Genomic DNA, 18,532 nt, shown 5'->3' on the forward strand with positions numbered 1-18,532 from the left:
ATAATAAATGAAAAGAAAACAGACAGAATTAAAAAAAGAATAGAGCAAGCTAGTGTTAGAGGTCTTTACACACACACACACACACACACACACATACAGACACACATATATAAAATTGCATAATAAATGAAAAGAAAATAGAATACAAAAAGATTAGAAAGGTAGTTAGATTTTTTTTAGAATTGTGAGTGCTAAAGTTAGAGGGTCAAATAAAGATTACAAGCTAGTTTAGAGGTACAGTTTTTGTGGGTTCCAGCTCATATTGGGTTGAGAGGTAATGAGGAGGCTGATGCATTAGCAAAAAAGGCAATAGAACGAGAAATAGTAGATACACAGATTTTATTTAGTAGGTCAGAAATTAAGTCAATTATTAAAAAGAATATTCTGAAAATATGACAGCAATATTGGGATAATGAAATAAAAGGTAGACATATGCATCAAATACAGTCAATAGTGGGTAAAGGAAGAATATCAGGTAGGAGTAGATATGAGGAGAATATGATTACAAGATTAAGATTGGGGCATACAAGATTGAATAGTACATTGCATTTAATAGGTAAGAGTCCAACAGGTTTATGTGAGGCATGTGGAGTTAGTGAAACAGTTGAGCATGTAGTAATGGACTGCAGGAGATATAATGTAGAAAGGAAAGAGTTGAAGAAGGAAATAAATAATATAGGAGTTAAGTTTACAATTAAAAATTTATTAAAGTCAGATAAGAGTATAATAAATTTAATGGTAGAATATTTGGGAAATACTGGGTTAAACGAGCGTATTTAAATGAGGTGTATTTTTTTTTCTTGTTTTTTTTTTTCTGTCACGGGGGCTGAGAGTGGACGGAGGAGCTGAACACGCAGCGCCGGATGAAACTCTATGAAGCCTCTGTGCGGGTAAATAAGGAGAATTTATGTTGGTTGAGAGGTTATAGTATAGGAAGTGTCAATGGTCCATTTCAAGATAGGTGGCGGTAATGCACATATTTGTCTGCGATCCGCCGTAAAAAAGCAAGAAGAAGAAGAAAACTTTTGCCACGCGACATTCACCTGGTCATACTGTTTTTGTTGGAACTGAACTGACGATGAGATTCCATTGCTTTTTACTGATATCCTGTGAGAGTTATTTGAGTTATTAGAGTTACATGTGCATATTTTGGTTACTAAAGCCCTATTCGGACGGGACTAGTTTTACAGGGGGTGGTTAGAGAAATCTGCGTTTCACAGACGTACTTGGTGATTTTAATCTCATCCGAATCTGCCACGTCTGTGTTTTTCTCACACAACCTCTGTGATAATTCCAGAGCAAATTACCTACTGTTTTTCAGCAAACTCAGTGATCCTCTGAGAAAACTAATCCCGTCCGAATGCGAATGTCTGTGATTGCCGGTGATATTTTATTTCACAACGCGTTTCCTTGTGTATTTTTTGCAAGATCGCGTAAACTGTTAATACCGGCCATTGTAATATCAGCATCAGGTAAGATTACTCACGTTCATTTATGTACTCAGTTACATAATGTTTTAATTACATTTAAAACATTAAAAAAAAAAAAAAAAAAAAAAAAAGGAAAACAAGTTAAACTAAAGGAACCACACATTAACTTGGTTTTGCTATACTAGCCATTTAGTATTTATTGTGTAATAATACTAAGGCAATCATTCTGAATGAATGCAATGCACGCATACAGAGCGCGTGATCTCTGTGACGCCCAGATGCACAAATCAGACCCTCCCCCCTCTGTAATAAACACGGAGATACTATGGGAGGCCCTTTCAGCATAAAAACGTCCCAGCGTTACTCGTCGTAATTATATTTTTACTAGTAACAATTACAATTATAGAGCTCTCTAATTGAATTTTTACTAGTAACAATTATGATTATAGAGCTCTCTAATTCAATTGTTACTAGTAACAATTCCAATTAGAGAGCTCTACAATTCATTTATTACTAGTCATATGTCTCCATTGACTTCCATTCATTTTTAATTATAGAGCTCTGCAATTCAATTGTTACTAGTAACAATTCGGATTATAGAGCTCTCTAATTGAATTGTTACTAGTAACAATTACAATTATAGAGCTCTCTAATTGAATTGTTACTAGTAACAATTATGATTATAGAGCTCTCTAATTGAATTCTTACTAGTAACAATTACAATTATAGAGCTCTCTAATTGAATTCTTACTAGTAACAATTACAATTATAGAGCTCTCTAATTGAATTATTACTAGTAACAATTACCATTATAGAGCTCTCTAATTGAATTCTTACTAGTAACAATTACAATTATAGAGCTCTCTAATTGAATTCTTACTAGTAACAATTGAATTACAGAGCTCTTCAATTGATTTATTACTAGTAAAAATACACATTAAAGATATGTGTAATTGCAGAGCTCTCTAATTGAATTACAGAGCTCTCTAATTCAATTGTTACTAGTAACAATTGAATTAGAGAGCTCTCTAATCGTAATTGTTACTAGTAACAATTGAATTACAGAGCTCTCTAATCATAATTGTTACTAGTAACAATTCAATTAGAGAGCTCTGTAATTCATTTATAGAGCTCTATAATCAAATTATTACTAGTAAGAATTCAATTGCAGAGCTCTCTAATTGAATTGTTACTAGTAAGAATTAAGTTACAGAGCTCCATAATTCAGTTCTTACTAGTAACAATTAGAATTAGAGAGCTCTGTAATTGCAATCTTACTAGTTCAAATTGAATTACAGAGCTCTACAATAGCAATTCTTACTAGTAACAATTGCATTACAGAGCTCTGTAATCGGTGACATATCATTATGCTAATCGTGCCTTATGCATATTCAACTGGGGTATATAAACAGGAAGGCGGGAAATTTTGGCGCCCCCAGCTGACATGGACGAAGTACACGGTGGAGAGGCAGGGCTGAGCAGTCTGCAATATCTGCGATTTGTAGCCAAAACATTAAATTCAAACACAATACCATTTTAAAAAACCCAGGACGTCTCCTAACAAAATAAAAAGAGAAAATGCAGGTAACACATTCATAAAAGAAATTATAGACATATTAGTGCTCTTAGTGCAAGTTGTCTAAAAACAATCTGGTGCTTCCTACACTCAAAAAAATTTACTTTCACTTTTGCCAATTTACTTTAACAATGTGAACTTAATTTAGTCTAGTTCATTCAACAAAAAAGTGTGTATTGTCACCTTTACTTAAAAATGATTTGTTCAGCCAACATAACTGTTGCATAAAAGTAACAGATTAATAAAACCAATACAGACTTGAATCTCATTGGCTGAGGATTTTGCAGTGTATTATGGGTAATTGTTGTTCTGTCACCCTCTTGCAGAAGTGTAGCACCATTAGATAGGTACCTGAGTAATAACAGATCACAGTTGAGTTAATGAACTTGTTCTAATGCAATTTAGAACAAATCACACAAATAAGTTGTGGGAAATGTAACATTGCATTTCAAACGTGTGTTTGTGATCTGTTTGATGAACCTTAATTGAGAAGAGATATGGTATTGGATGACTGCACTTTAGTTTATGGATTCGGTGATATAGTCTTATTAAATCCTTATTGAAGGGGTCAGTGTTTCTGAAGTGGAATCATTAATTTTTCTTTGACATCATCAATTATAACTTTCATGTACAATGAACTGAATTATTGTTTGTTGATTCTACTAAGGTTTGTTAATTTAGTATACTTTAACATCTTTTGTAAAATGAACTAAATTATTGTTTGTTGAGATTAGTTAAACAAATTGTGTGGAACCTGTTGACATAATATTTTTAATTAAACCCAACATTTCATTTTTCTTTAGTGATAATGTGGGACACTGAAAGGTCTATGATAAAAGTCCAAAATCTATGATAATGATGATAGTAATAGTAATGATAATAATAATAATGATATTGATAATAATAATGATCATAATAGTACAAGATAGTTTTTATGCATTTACAGTGGGGATCGAAAGTTTGGGCACCCCTTGCAGAATCTGTGAAAATATGAGTAATTTTCAAAAAATAAGAGAGATCATACTAAATGCATGTTATTTTTTATTTAGTACTGTCCTGAGTAAGATATTGTACATAAAAGATATTAACATTTAGTCCACAAGACAAAAAAATTGCTGAAATTATTAAAATAACCCCACTCAAAAGTTATATATACTGTGTTCTGTTACCTGATGATCCTCGACTGTCTTTCTGTTTTGTGATGGTGCATGAGTCCCTTGTTTGTTCTGAACAGTTAAACTGAGCAGCGTTCTTCAGAAAAATCTTTAAGGTCCTGCAGATTCTTCAGTTTTCCAGCATCTTTGCATATTTGAACCCTTTCCAGCAGTGACTGTATGATTTTGAGATGCACCTTATCACACTGAGGACATTTGAGGGACTCAAACACAACTATTTAAAAAGATTCAAACATTCACTGATGCTCCAGAAGGAAACAAGATGCATTAAGAGCTGGGGGTCGAAAACTTTTGAACACAATGAAGATGGCCAAATTTTTCTTATTTTGTTGAAATATAATTGTTTTCCATTTAGTTCTGCCCTTCTTAAGCAACAGAAGATACTTGTATGTTTCCCGGTACACAAATTAAGTACAATTTACCTTGATCTTCAAATTCCAAAAGTTTTCACCCCCATAACATTTCTGACGAGTAAGTTTTGAAGGGGACATATGGCGTTATTTTTTTGTCAAAAGTTATGAGCGTGTAAGACATGCTCACGAGCACATTGTTATTTCACAAGCGCAAAAATGAACCTTCAGCTGGCATGATAAAAGTACTCGCGCACAAATTCAACAACCGAGAGGTGTACATGTAGCTGCGAGCGAACGCCTGGCATACTCTCATAGGTTAACTCTGCTTGTACAGTGGAATCCTGCTCGCTCGAGTCTACATGACTTTTGACAATTTGGGGGCGGAAACCAAGGAGGGCACTGGCCCTCTTATGATTGGTCACTTTCACACAGGGACATCCTTGTACCTTGATTGACAGCTCTCATCAGGAAGCACGGAGTTGGGTTAAGTTACCACCGAAGAAGAGTGGGAATGAATTAGAATGAGTTTTAAATGAGTCATAAAATGTCTCTGCACGTATAAAATGCTGCGCAGATCATAGTTAAATCAATTACCATCGATGTATATATTTGCGAACGATGAAGCCTACGTTTTGTTAAGTAAGTTAACATTAACGTTACATATTTTTGAGCAACAAGTTACGTAACTAGGTAGCCTATTCGTTCTGAAGCTAACGCCTTAGCCAACACTTGTGATGCTGATCGCCCCACACTCATTTTAAAACTTTTAATCTTTAAAAACTGCATCTTAGACAATTAACGTTAGGCTAACTGAATCATAACATAATTGTTTACACATTTAAAAGTACATGTGAAAACAATTATGTTATGATTCAGTTAGAAAATATGTAACGTTAATGTTAACTTACTTAAAACGTAGGCTTCATTGTTCGCTAATACACTAAAAATGGCTGGGTTAAAAATAACCCAATTGGCAACCCAGTGCTGGGTAAATATTGGACAGAACACATGCTGGGTTAAAGTAAACTAGCATGCTGGGTTATTGAGAAAACCCAAGTTATCGAGTCATTTTTACCATTTGTGTGTTTGCATTTTTTTGGTTCTGGGTTATTCTTGCTGTGTTATTCTCAGAATTTCACTTTTGCTTAACAAAGCAATCATGGATTAATAAATAATTATGAATACAGGTTATTTAGACTGGTAAAAAATAATTTTAATGGCATCTGACATTCACAAATTTGTACCAATGACAAACAACATGCAATTTTCCCTTTTTGTTTTGTTTTCAGGAAATCCCCCCCAAAAAAACAAATACAGTTGCAATAAATAATAAAATTATTTCTGAATGACCTGTGTCTAGCTGTTTGACTATTACATTTTGACATGTTTAGCTATTTAAATACACAGTGAAATGACATTGACAATTCACATTTTTTTAATTTAAATGTAAAATCATTTAAAGATGTACTAAAATGTATATTATAAATTATAATCATGTCTTTTCAAACCCGTAAGACCTTCGTTCATCTTCAGAACACAAGTTAAGATATTTTCGATGAAATTCGAGAGCTTTCAGACCAGGGTGAATAATTAATGAAAATTTTACATTTTTTGGGTGTACTATTGTCAAACACTTAAGACTTGAAGCAAAGATCTACACCTGAGAGCAGTGTACTCTGCTATAGAGCCTGTCAACGGAAGGATAATTTTCAAAAGGAATTGCAAATTATATTTTCAATTGCGTTTTCCACATGTGACACATTGTGACATAATCCAAACACAATTGCAAATCTTGAACAAAAACACTGTTTCAAAAACACTGAACAAAAATTACCTTTTCAGTTTTCATGAATGCACAGGAAATTTCAAATGGAAAAGCAAAGTTCGTTTGCAGCTGTATTTTCCATGTATTATGAGTAATAAGCCTGTCATATTAAACAAATACTGCATCATAGCAGCTTTACAATATTAAATAGGAAAATAGTGTGTAATAATGCAAAGGGACAACAGTAAACACTCAGTTTAATTCCAGACTGCAGCAAAGTCCGATTGTGCAGAAGAATCATCTGTTTCCTGTGGTCTTGTCCTGGTGCTCCTCTGAGACAAGGTCTTTACAGGGGATCTGTATCTGGGCTCTAGTTGTCCTGGTCTCCGCTGTCTTTCAGGGCAGTAGAGGTCCTTTCTAGGTGCTGATCCACCATCTGGTCTGGATACGTACTGGATCCGGGTGACTGCAGTGACCCTCTGAATAAGAGAGAAACAGACAGAATGTTAGCATAGATGCATCATAAGAACAAGTACATGAGGTTTTATGAATTTCCATGTCTGTTTTTTCACTGTGTCGCACATGTTACCTGCCAAAACTCAAATGAAATCGCAATTACTTTAGCATCTGAATTTCCAATGCCTCACATTGAAAGCTGTCAATTTTTGCCGGAGGTGGGACCATACTATGGAGTGTGTTTGTATTGGGAGGTGACGTCACTCAAAGACAATTGTGCAAAATGCTTTTCACCTGATGAATAAAATATAGGGTAAGATGCAAATAGGTCAATCAGAGTAGAACTGCAATGTTGTTTTGCTGATGTGCATCAGAGTGCAAACAGTGAGAGATTTGGGGTAAAAACTACAAAATATTTCCCAATACAAACATGCCCCATAGTATAGTCCCACCCTTGACACAAATTGACAGCTTTCTGTGTAAGGCATCTGAAATACAAATGCTTTTCAATTGCGTTTGGACTATGTTACAATGTATGCGTCCACATGTTGAAAAATGCAATTAAATATACAATTTGCAATTCCTTTTGAAAATAGTCCAGAATATCCTTACCTGTCCTTTAATTATGATCAATGCCTGAGAGATCTGCTGTCATGGGTTTTGTGGACTCTGCTCGGTTAAAGAATTCCATGTTTGTTCCAACCTATTAAATAAAGTAAAAGAAAATACAAATTGTTTTAATTTGTTAACTGTTAATAACAATGATTCAGTTCAATTAACTGTGTGAAGTTCATCATGAAATTGAGTCCATCATGATTATTTGTTAAATTCACCTATGAGTTGGTCTACAGAAGCAGAATATGCTCTAGTGGTTGGCTGAAAGGTGTGCTTTCAAACGGTCTAATCAATGGGATGTTCCAGTCATTATAAATCACAGTTTTATGTTAATATCCTGGCTTTATCAAACACACAGTCACTGGCACAGTGAGGGAGATCACACTGAATGCGCGCACACAGACATTTCTATGACAAGTCACGCAGGTACTGGGTTACTCCGCAGCTTTAAAACAGTCCATATATAAACACTTATAGGTGTACTAAAGTGATAAGGACAAGTCAAAAACACGATCTGGAAAATGGGTATATGAGGTTTACTCTCATAAATTATGTAATCTGAACATAAAGTTACAAAGTGCAGCTTTAAGCACGAAACAAAAATATATGTGCGTTTAAGTTACGTGAGGGTTAACGTTAGTTGATTATAACAGACAAGCAATTATGTAAAATGTATAATAAAAATGAACTTACCGTTAGACGCCTCCATACCATTCTGTAAGAATGTGTTTTGCCAATGAACCAATGGAACTAAGGTACTTAAACTTTGGGCTGTTGTTATGCATGTTTACATTAATGGGATTCGTAATTTTTGACGATGAGTAATTTTCAGATCGTATCAAATCATTTAGCAGCATTAGAAGCGCTTTGGCTGGAATTGTTAACTTATAGCAACAGTAAAATTTGATTTTGGCTTGCAAACAGAGGTCACAAGTTAACACGGTCACAGTTCCTTGATTCAGCCTGTTTCACGATGTGACGCCGAGAGTCCTGGTATGAATCCAGAGATCTGGAGCTGCTTATGTGAAGATCGGTGGTTCGTGAGTGTCGTCTCGCGGCGCGTCGTCTTTAGCGCGTGTTCGAAACCCGTGCCAACACAGATTTATTTTATTTTTTTGTTTATCCTACTTACTTCAGCCGCTACGGGCGATCATACCTATAACTTGTTATCTCTGCAAGAATATCAAAATCATGCAATGAGCAAGTCTGCGTTTATTAGACACTTAATATCACGTCAGTTTGTGCTTTCAGAATCGGCGAATCTGCTGCCGTTGTTCCAGCACATCTGCAGCGGAGACCTAAACGGGAAGTTGGTCACCAGATAACACGGTAACCAGTTAAACCGTAATACCGGCGGCGAAACAGGATTGTTTACATGTATTGTTAACTCGGTAGTAGAGGAGGTTCTCGCAATTCTGCACTGTTTACCATGCCTGGAAGTTACTGCTGCGTTAAAAATGTCCCCGGTTACTCACGTAACCGTAGTTCCCTGAGAGGAGGGAACGAGACATTACGTATGGGGAAATCCATTTCCTCGAAATTATGAAGTCTGATTGAATAACTCTTTTGCTTGCAAATAGCCAATGGCGCCCTCGCCCTCACCTGATTGGCTGACAGCCATCAATATAGGTGACGGTGGGCGCCAAAACTCTCAGAATCTTCCATTTAACGAGAGTAATGAGGCTGGAAGGTTTTTCCACACGGCAGGTTACGTAATGTCTCGTTCCCTCCTCTCAGGGAACTAAGGTTACGTGAGTAACCGGGGACGTTCCCTTATCGAGTCGGTCTCTCGACATTACGTATGGGGAACAATAAAACCCCCGCGCATGTGGGAAATACTGTCCGGCCCAGCTCGCATCGAGCCACAGAAGAGCATAAGCACTAGTTCTTACAGCGTGTTAGCTCTAGGTCGGGTACCGGACCTGGTTGAAACACCTCTTGGCACAGAGCCAAATCAGCTCTTACACCATCGTAATCCAGTGCACCCAGATAAGCAACACTGGTGTGATATGGGGAAAATGCAGCAATATGTTGGTGCTTGGGAATACACTGCCGGCTTATAATGCGGGCATAATAAAGGGACCACATTAGATAGTGAATGAATACCTCAACTGCAGCTATTACAACAATAATTGATGCTGACCTGGTAGAAACCACGGCTAGTGCACGCGCTAGGCAGGGCGTGCCCATAGCTTAGACCAATGACTGCTCACCTCCCTCCTCCTGCACTGACAGCACATGTGATGCGAACGAGGGAATGTCCAGATTATAGAATCTCGCAAACGTGTTGCGAGACGACCAGCCCGCTGCGAAACAAATGTCCTGAATAGACATGCCTTTCGCCCAACCCCATGACGACGCCAAACTCCTTGTGGAGTGGGCGTGCACCCCGATTGGACAGGCGGTTCCCCAGGAAGCATAAGCTAGTCGCACAGCCTCCACTATCCAGTGTGATAGCCTCTGCTTCGACAGCGCGCTGCCCTTCTTGGCACCCGCGTAGCAGACGAAAAGCTGCTCTGAAGTTCGAAACTGGCTAGTTCTGTTCACATATGCACGCAGGGCACGCACGGGGCACAAAGCGCACTTCTGAGACACTGAATTACTGTCCTCCTCGGGGCAAAATGCTTGAATTGTAACTATCTGAGCTCTGAACGGCGTTGAGAGCACTTTAGGCGAATAGCCGCGTTTGGGTAAAAGTCTGACCATACAATCGTCCGGTCCAAACTGCATACACGCGCTGTTCACTGACAGGGCATGCAAGTTTCCCACTCGCTTCCCGCAAGCTAGCGCGAGCAGTAGCGCCGTCTTAAATGAGAGCACTTTAAGGTCGCTAAACTCGGCTGGTTCAAAAGGTGGGTTGGACAGCGCACTAAGCACTAATGACAGGTCCCAGACCGGCATCTGACGAAGGCGGGGTGGATTAAGCCGCCTAGCTCCCCGAAGAAAGCTCGTTATCAGGGGGTGCCTCCCCACTGAATGGCCGTCTAGCAAGTCACGAAAAACGGTGATAGCGGCCACGTAGACTTTCACTGTAGATGGGGTACTGCCAGCATCCAGACGTTCCTGTAGGAAGGTCAGAATAATGGAGATTTCGCAACTCCTGGGGTCCTCATTTTTGTCAACACACCAGTTAGCAAATACTTTCCACTTCAGAGTGTATAAACGCCTCGTCGAAGGGGCTCTAGCCTCTGCTATTGTCTGCAGCACTCGCTGATATACTCCACGCTGATCTGCCACACATGCAGATCCCAAAGCTCTGGGTTGGGGTGCCATATGGTGCCCCTCGCCTGGGATCAGAGGTCCCTTCTCGGCGGGATCCGCCACGGGGGAAGCCGCGACATGTTCACCAGTTCCGGGAACCACGGCTGGTTGGGCCATTTGGGTGCTACCAGGATCAACACACATCTCTCCTCACTGATCTTCTGCAGCACCAGCAGCATTAACTTGACTGGGGGAAAACCATACTTCCGTCCCTTTGGCCAGCGGCTCGACAGCGCGTCTCCCCCCAGGGGGGATGCTGTCAGCGAGAAGTACAGAGGGCAGTGGGCGTTCTCTTGCGACGCAAAGAGGTCGATCTCCGCTTTGCCAAACAGATTCCAGATCATATTTATCGTTTGCGGATGGAGCCTCCATTCTCCGTGTACAATGCCGTCCCTGGACAGCATGTCCGCGCCGCAATTCAAACTGCCCGGTACGTGCACTGCTCGAATCTACAGAAGTACCCTGTCCGTCCATAACAGCAGCTGTCTCGCTAATCCCTGCAGGGATCGCGAATGCAAACCTCCCTGGCGATTGATGTACGCCACCACCGCCGTGTTGTCCGTTCTGATGAGAACATGACGGTGTTTCACAAACGGAAGGAAACTCTGCAGCGTTAGATGAACCGCTTCCATCTCCAAGCAGTTTATATGCCAGCGCGTCTGGTCCCCTGTCCACGTACCGAATGCTGGTCTGCCATCGCATAGGGCTCCCCAGCCTGATAGTGAAGCATCCGTAGTGACCACTACACGTCTGACCACTCTGCCCATAGCAGCACCCTGCTCGAATATGGTCGTGCCGAACCAAGGCGCCAGAGTCTCGAGACATGAACGCGTTATGATAAGGCGTTCCGTTCCCGCTCTCCACGCCCGCGGCTTCACTCGGCTCTGTAACCAGTGTTGAAGCGGTCTCATGTGTAACAAGCCCAGTCTGCAGACGGAGGCTGCGGCCGCCATCAGACCGAGCAACCTCTGAAACGTTCTTAAGGGGATAGCTCTGCCTTGAACGAAGAGGGCTAGTGTATTTTGAATCGACTGGATTCTCGGCTCTGACAGCTTCGCGGTCATAGAGCGCGAGTCCAGTATCATACCCAGGAATGTGATATATTGGCGCGGCTGCAGTGTGCTCTTCTGAATGTTCACAGACAGCCCCAAACCTGTCAGATGTGATGTGGGGCTATCTGGATGTGGAAGTAAGCATCCTTTAGATCCACTGCAATGAAGGAATCGTTGGCCTGAATGTGCGCGAGGATCTGCTTCACAGTTATCATCTTGAACGTGCGTTTCGCGAGCGCTTTGTTCAGTAATCTCAGGTCTAAGATGGGGCGCATACCTCCGTCCTTTTTTGGAACTAGAAAATAACGGCTGTAGAAACCGGAATTTCTCCGTTCCACGGGCACTATCTCTACTGCTTGTTTGGCCAGGAGAGAGGATATTTCTGCTCGTAGCAGCGGGGCGCTCTGTTCTGACACTTCTGTCATAATCACACCGCCGAAGCGGGGTGGTCTGCGAGCGAACTGGAGCGTATAGCCGCGTTTTATCGTGTTGATCACCCAATAAGATGCCGCGGGGAGCGTCGCCCACGCGCTGAGATAACTCAATACAGAGGGTATTAATGCATGCTGCGGCCGGGCGTGCCAGCCACTGGGGAAGCATTGACCGCTATATGAATGGCAGGTGCCTCGTTCGCGGCTTCTTGCACGGGAACAAACATAGTCACCTCCTCGGGTTTCCCTGAGCTTCCGCTTTGTAGCGGGTAATAGTAGAGGGAGGAAGAAAGCTCTTTTGCTGAGGCATGTAATGCATGTTTATTGAAACAGAACACAGCTGTTTCATTCTCACAACATTTACATCTTTGACGAACTCTGGGTGGGAACACGCCCTTTTCGCCGCGGGTCCGACGAACATGTCCCGCGCTCTCTTCCCCCTGGCACGAGCATCAGGAACGCTGCTCCTTCTTGCCAGCCAGGCGCCCTTGGCTGCTAATGGCCGGTTTAGAAACAAAACGGGGCTTCCTGGGCTGCCTCTGGCAGAATAAAAAAAAAAAAAAAGATTACAAGACCATCAGTCCCCCCCTTGAGTTGAGTTGGTCCACAGCAAGTACGCGCAAATGTGTAATTTTTTTTTTACGGCTACAGAAAATGAATCAAAATAGACGTCAAAATTGAGTGGTTTTGCAAAAAGAAAGTTAACGAAAGACAAGGACGCTAGACGTTTAGCTACAATTCAAAATGTTCCAGGGATCGAAAGTTTTTTTTTAAATGAGTGAAGAATGAGCTCAGGACGACAATGACACAGCGATCGACTGCACTCTCCCTGTTTACCATTGAATAGGACTTGGTCAAATAAATGAACTTTGGGGATGTAGCTGACACATTTGCTTCTGCAAAATCAAGGAAGAAGCAGTCCTGCTAAAGGCAAAAACCTGATAGATTTATTATTATTTTTGGGCAAACGTGAATTGATGCTGTCAATGAATTGATGTACATTTTGAATTGAGACATTTGAATATAGTGCTCACTGCTCGTATGCCTACATGTATGTACCCAGGGCCATATTAACACAGGGGCACCACACCTCAAATGCACCCCCCCCCCCATCAGACAAAAAAACATTTCATAGGGCCGTAAAAATGTCATCTTTGTTAAACGTTTATTAAATTGATGTGAAAATGTATACGTTTCATGGTTTTAATTAGACTTGCTTTTGATTAATAAACTTTAACTGTTAAAACAGTGTGGAGAAAAATTAAAATGGAAAAAAAAACAGAATCAAGAAAAATTCAAACGGAAATAACGGAATTTGGAAAAAATAAAACAGATTTTGTGGTAATTTCAACATTTACTTTTAGAATTGTATTATTACTACTACTAGTATGATTTTTTTTTTAAATAAAGCACTATTTTAATTTTTGTTCAGCATCTAAAAAGTATTGGTTAAGTAATTGGTATCGGCCAGTGTGGTCAATATCAGTATCTGCAAAGTCCACAATCAGTCGAACTCTACTTTTGACCTCAACTATCTGAATTAGAAATAAAGCGTGGGATGTGCTTGATGTTTAAATTAGTTAAGCGCAAAAAAACCTTGAAAAAGAACTGGTGTAGTGCTTGCACACTGAAAGACACCCGAAAAGTGTGAATTCAGATCTCTTTCACAAGTTATTGAGCTTCAGTGTTCTAACCCCTAACATAAGTCTCTTCTTTCTTTCTTTTTCAGTTGCAGATGCTGTATTTTCTACTGAACCGAAATTGGTGGAAACTGGTGGAAAATGTGTTATCATACCCCTCACTAAACTGAAGAAGGCTGAAGTGATTCGTTTGGAAGGAGAAAAACCACATGTGTTTGTGTGTTACTACACCCGTGGGAAAAGATGTTGGCGCTTAAAAGAAGATGAATTTTCACTGGAATTTACAGGAGGAGACGTTTCCTTAATTCTTAAAGAAATCCGCTCCAAAATCGTTAAAGTAAAAGTCTTTACCAGAAGATATGTTATTTGGAAATATGTTGTCAAAAGTGAGTATATTTTCAGAATGTTTACCCTATTGTTCAGGAATCATGAGAAAAATAGTGTAAATGGCCATGATTGTGTTCAAAAAGTCATCATTAGTAAGAAAAAGTTATGGTGTAATTCCTACTTGAGTAGAAAGATTTGTAACATTGCAAATCATTTTGTTAGGCTTTTTTCATAAGAAATCAAATTCATAATTTAATTACACAGTACTTTATCCTCTTCATCCCATGAGAGACATAAGGGTGCAACCTACTTTCTCCACCTGAGTCTTTCCTGAGCTTTTAAATGTTGTTCCTCCCATGAATGTTGTATTTTACAGAACCAGAACTGGACCCCCCCACCTCCGGGGGAACTGATCACGGTGGCCACGGGTACCTGGGGGTAAGGACAGACAGACAAGGCAACATTTATAATCTAGGCCTAATTCATTAATATGAAAACTTTTTAACATTGTTAATGCTACATACTGAATGACTGACACATCTTTGTCATGGAAAAAGTTTGTGGGTTTTGCATCGAGTTCACCGTTTTAATGTATATGTTTGTTTTAAAGGAGTAGTTCACTTCCAGAACAAAAATGTTCAGATAATGTAATCACCCCCTTGTCATCCAAGATGTTCATGTCTTTCTTTCTTCAGTTGCAAAGAAATTGTTTTTTGAGAAAAACATTTCAAGAATTATCTCCATATAATGGACTTCTGTGGTGCCCATGAGTTTGAACTTCCAAAATGCAGTTTCATTGCAGCTTCAAATGGCTCGAAACGATCCCAGCCGAGGAAAATTTTTTAAAACGTGATTTGATTTGCACGACATCTTGTAATTGTGTGTTTTTGTGTTGACTGTCAGAAATGTAGGGCAATAGCCTGATGAACCCCTGCTGTCTCCAGGTATAAAGCTCTTCACTGATTTGTGAATTTGCTGCATCACGTGAGTTTATCATAAAGAATATGTTGTTTTTAATTGCAGATGTGGTGCACAAACAGAAACTGCTGCTGAGAAAACAATGAAGATCTGCTGGGTACTTGACTTGCTACTAAGTGTCATAAAATGTTAAGTACTGTATTACTCCTAACACTTTATTTAGATTTGTTTACACTCTTGGTCCAAATCTGACTTTGTCTATATCCAGTTGAAATCAAATAATACTACGTAAACTACATTCCTATATTATTTGAAATACCATTTCTAAAAATCCTTCTCAGTATTATGCAGGGTTGGGTGATAATGATACGGATAATTGTCGTGAAATAATTTTACTTGACAATGATAACAAGAGTTTGCTAGATGCTCGATATAATGTTTACTGTAAGTGCCAAAAGTAATTTATCTGGTGTGTTTACGAGTCTCAGTCTCGTGAGCACTAAACAGCGCTGTGAGATTAGGCAAACCTATCCAACCTTTGCCTCCGATACCACTGATGTTTTCTTCCCCCCATTTAAATATTTTTAGCATTTATTTATCAGTATGTGTGGAACAGATAATCATTCTTTCACAATCTACTAAATACAGACTTCTTCATTATAAGACAAAAAAAATACAATATGAAAAAATATAGCACTTGCACCAAAGGTTAATAAACACAAATCAGTCAGAATAAATACATTTGACCGTATAAAATGAGTTTGTTACAATTTTTACGGATGTAACTATTTTTGATAATCAAAGCAAGGCGATTTCAAACACAGTGTTAATTCAAATTGCTTTACATGAAAGGAAGCAACATAATAATAACAATGAATATCAACATAAAATGGACAGAAATGAACATCTGCATCTTAACTTGAGCTACTACTGCTAAGAGTCTCCAAGAGACACACAAAAATACGAATAGATAATATTAATAATTAATACGAGTCATTGGTCATTTAGTTCTGATCATAAAACCACTAAAGCCACTCGAGTCACACAGTTCAAAACCACTAAAACATTCTAGAAAACTTTCATCTAGGAGCAAAAATCTGCCTTTAAACTTGAAAGAAGTAAAGATTTCATATTTATTGTGATAATTATCGATATCGATTGATATGAAGACGTTTGTGATTAATTTTGATCATATCGCCCAGCCCTAGTCTGATAACTCAATACCTTTTTTGCACTTTTTATGTCAGATCCACCAGTCACTAGTGGAAATAAATGAAATGAAGGCTTTCTACTGTACCTTTCTGCCACTGCTAATAAGATATAGTAATCCACTGCTGTGTTATTGTCATTTTGAACGATGATGTATTACAAACACTTCCATGGTGCAATAGATTTTTTTTCGTGCAATAATCAGATTTGGACTGAGAGTGAGAATGTACTGTAGTCTTTAGACGCCAGTGAACTTTCCAAACTTTCCGTTATTCATTCTTCATCTCAAACTTATCTCTATTCATAATCCGATTGTATTTTAAACGCACTTTTGTTTCTTGTCAGAGTGCAGAAACTTGAACACTTGTTATGATGTTAGGCAGATTGTAGCTTTAGATTTTAACAAGTGCTTTCTGCTTATTGTGCAACGTAATTCACTACCCTATATAAAGATATCTATATAAAAGTATATTCATTCTTTAATTAAGTGACATTTTTGCAGAATTAATATATAATTTCTTCAATGCCTTGTTATATTTTAATCAAATAAATATTTTGCACCACATATTTATCCCAACACTTTGACTGTCTGACTGTTTTTTTGTTTAGAGCGACACAGCTGGGTTTGGGGTTGTAGGTCTGTCATCTAAAGTCTTTATTTTTTAAGAACCATGCAGATAAACTGATAACCAGCTGCTAGGTTTGCTGTGGCAGTTTTAGATCACAGAAACAAGGTCAGCATGGGGAAATTTTGTTACAGGGCACACATCAACATTCATCTTAAATCATTTTCACTCAACCCCTTTTGATTTGATGAGACAATGAAGAAACTGGACTTATTCTGCAGGTCCAAGCGTAATGTTGGTATCACGTTGGCTGACCTGCTGCTCTTTACAATCTTATGGGAAAAACAATGACCGCCGTTCTGAATGGTTTGTTGTGTGTTATGTTGTGTAGTGGGTTTGTTGTTTTATAATAAGAGTTGGATGATAGAGTTACATTTTCCTTGTTTAACAGAATTCAGATTTTTGGGATGAAAATAAATAAATAAAAAACCAGTTTTCTCCTGCTGGAGCCTGGTACCATCTGCCACACTCAAGCTGGATTGCGTTTAATTTTAATTGTAATTATTACGCATTAATAACATGACTTGAATCTGTAAACATCACATTATTATAAATGCAATTTTAAAGTCCTTTTCTAAAGCACTCGTTTGATCAATCTTGCATGAAGTTTATTTACAAAATCTTTTTTTTAAAACTATGCAACCACAGCTAAACGGCAGTTCGTTTTCCAAATCTCTTGTCAAGACTTGTGGTCATTGTGCAGCATGTCTTTCCATATCTTAATCCATCGATTTCTCTGTAGCCCAGCATGATTAAAGCTTACTAAAGTGTAGCATACTTGTAGGGAGAGTTCCCTCCAGTCCAAAATGAAAATCATTTCCTCCCTCTCATGTTGTCCATAGGGAAAAAATGTGTTGTTTTTGGATTGAAAGCATGCCTCAAACTCCTGGAGACTGTGATTGGTTCTTTTCCTCACCTGATGTGAGGACCGCCCTCCTCTGTCAGTCTTTCTTTTTTTTTTCTTTTTTTTATATATATTTTTATTGAAGGAAGAACAAAGTGATGTATCACATACAGAAAAGGGTTAACAATGTTCCCTATTTTTAAAATGTTTTACTTTCCCACAACCCACCCACTGAACATAGAAAATAAATAAATAATAATAAAATATATAAATGTATAAAAATAAAATAAAATAAACAAATAAAATCAAAAATAGAAAAAGTATTTCGAAGTTCTTATATTACAAACAGTGAGAAAATAGTTGACATCAGTTAGCCCATTGTGTTGGATTGCGTTATCCGTTTCAATTTGCACAGGCCTTTTAATAACAGTATTAGTTTTAGTTTGGGGGAAGAGTTACGTCCTTTTCAAAATATGAAATCATTGGAGTCCATACTGAATAAAAACGTTTAGTGGATCCTCTAAGAGAATATTTAATTTTCTCCAATTTCAAAAACAGCATCACATCACTAAGCCAAAGTGAAACTAAAGGTGGTTTATTTGATTTCCAATCAAGTAATATTCTTCTCCGAGCCAAAAGACATGCAAAAGCACATGCGTCTTGACAATTTTTGGACATAACCACACCTTGTACAAGTACTCCAAAGACAGCCATCTCAAAACTAGGCCTGATCTCTGTCAGTCTTTCTTGCTTTATTCTAGAGCATCTTACAATAGACTCAAGAAAGTTAAAATTTTTAGAAGCCTTTGAGGTCAAAGGATTTGACATATTCTTAAAATAATTAAAAAAGAACT

The 18,532-nt window shown here is 38.6% G+C and overlaps 1 protein-coding gene and 1 long non-coding RNA gene across 4 annotated transcripts in view; one reads left to right on the top strand and one right to left on the bottom strand.

The window, feature by feature from the left end:
* The window catches only part of LOC113114651 (leucine-rich repeat and fibronectin type III domain-containing protein 1-like), a 680,315-nt gene that overhangs the window by 203,346 nt on the left and 458,437 nt on the right, over positions 1-18,532 (bottom strand). The gene's annotated exons all lie outside the window — the stretch shown is intronic.
* Positions 1,019-16,787, top strand: LOC113114686 (uncharacterized). 2 transcript variants are annotated; one of them, XR_003293773.1, is made up of 6 exons: positions 1,024-1,109; positions 1,429-1,472; positions 13,844-14,140; positions 14,458-14,519; positions 14,985-15,025; positions 15,105-16,787. It is a non-coding gene; the product is annotated as an uncharacterized LOC113114686 (long non-coding RNA). The 2 variants fall into 2 exon arrangements; XR_003293774.1 differs by lacking the exon at positions 1,429-1,472 and having other exon boundaries at positions 1,019-1,109.

This window comes from Carassius auratus, chromosome 15 (genome assembly GCF_003368295.1).
Source record: "Carassius auratus strain Wakin chromosome 15, ASM336829v1, whole genome shotgun sequence".
NCBI classification, from domain to species: domain Eukaryota; kingdom Metazoa; phylum Chordata; class Actinopteri; order Cypriniformes; family Cyprinidae; genus Carassius; species Carassius auratus.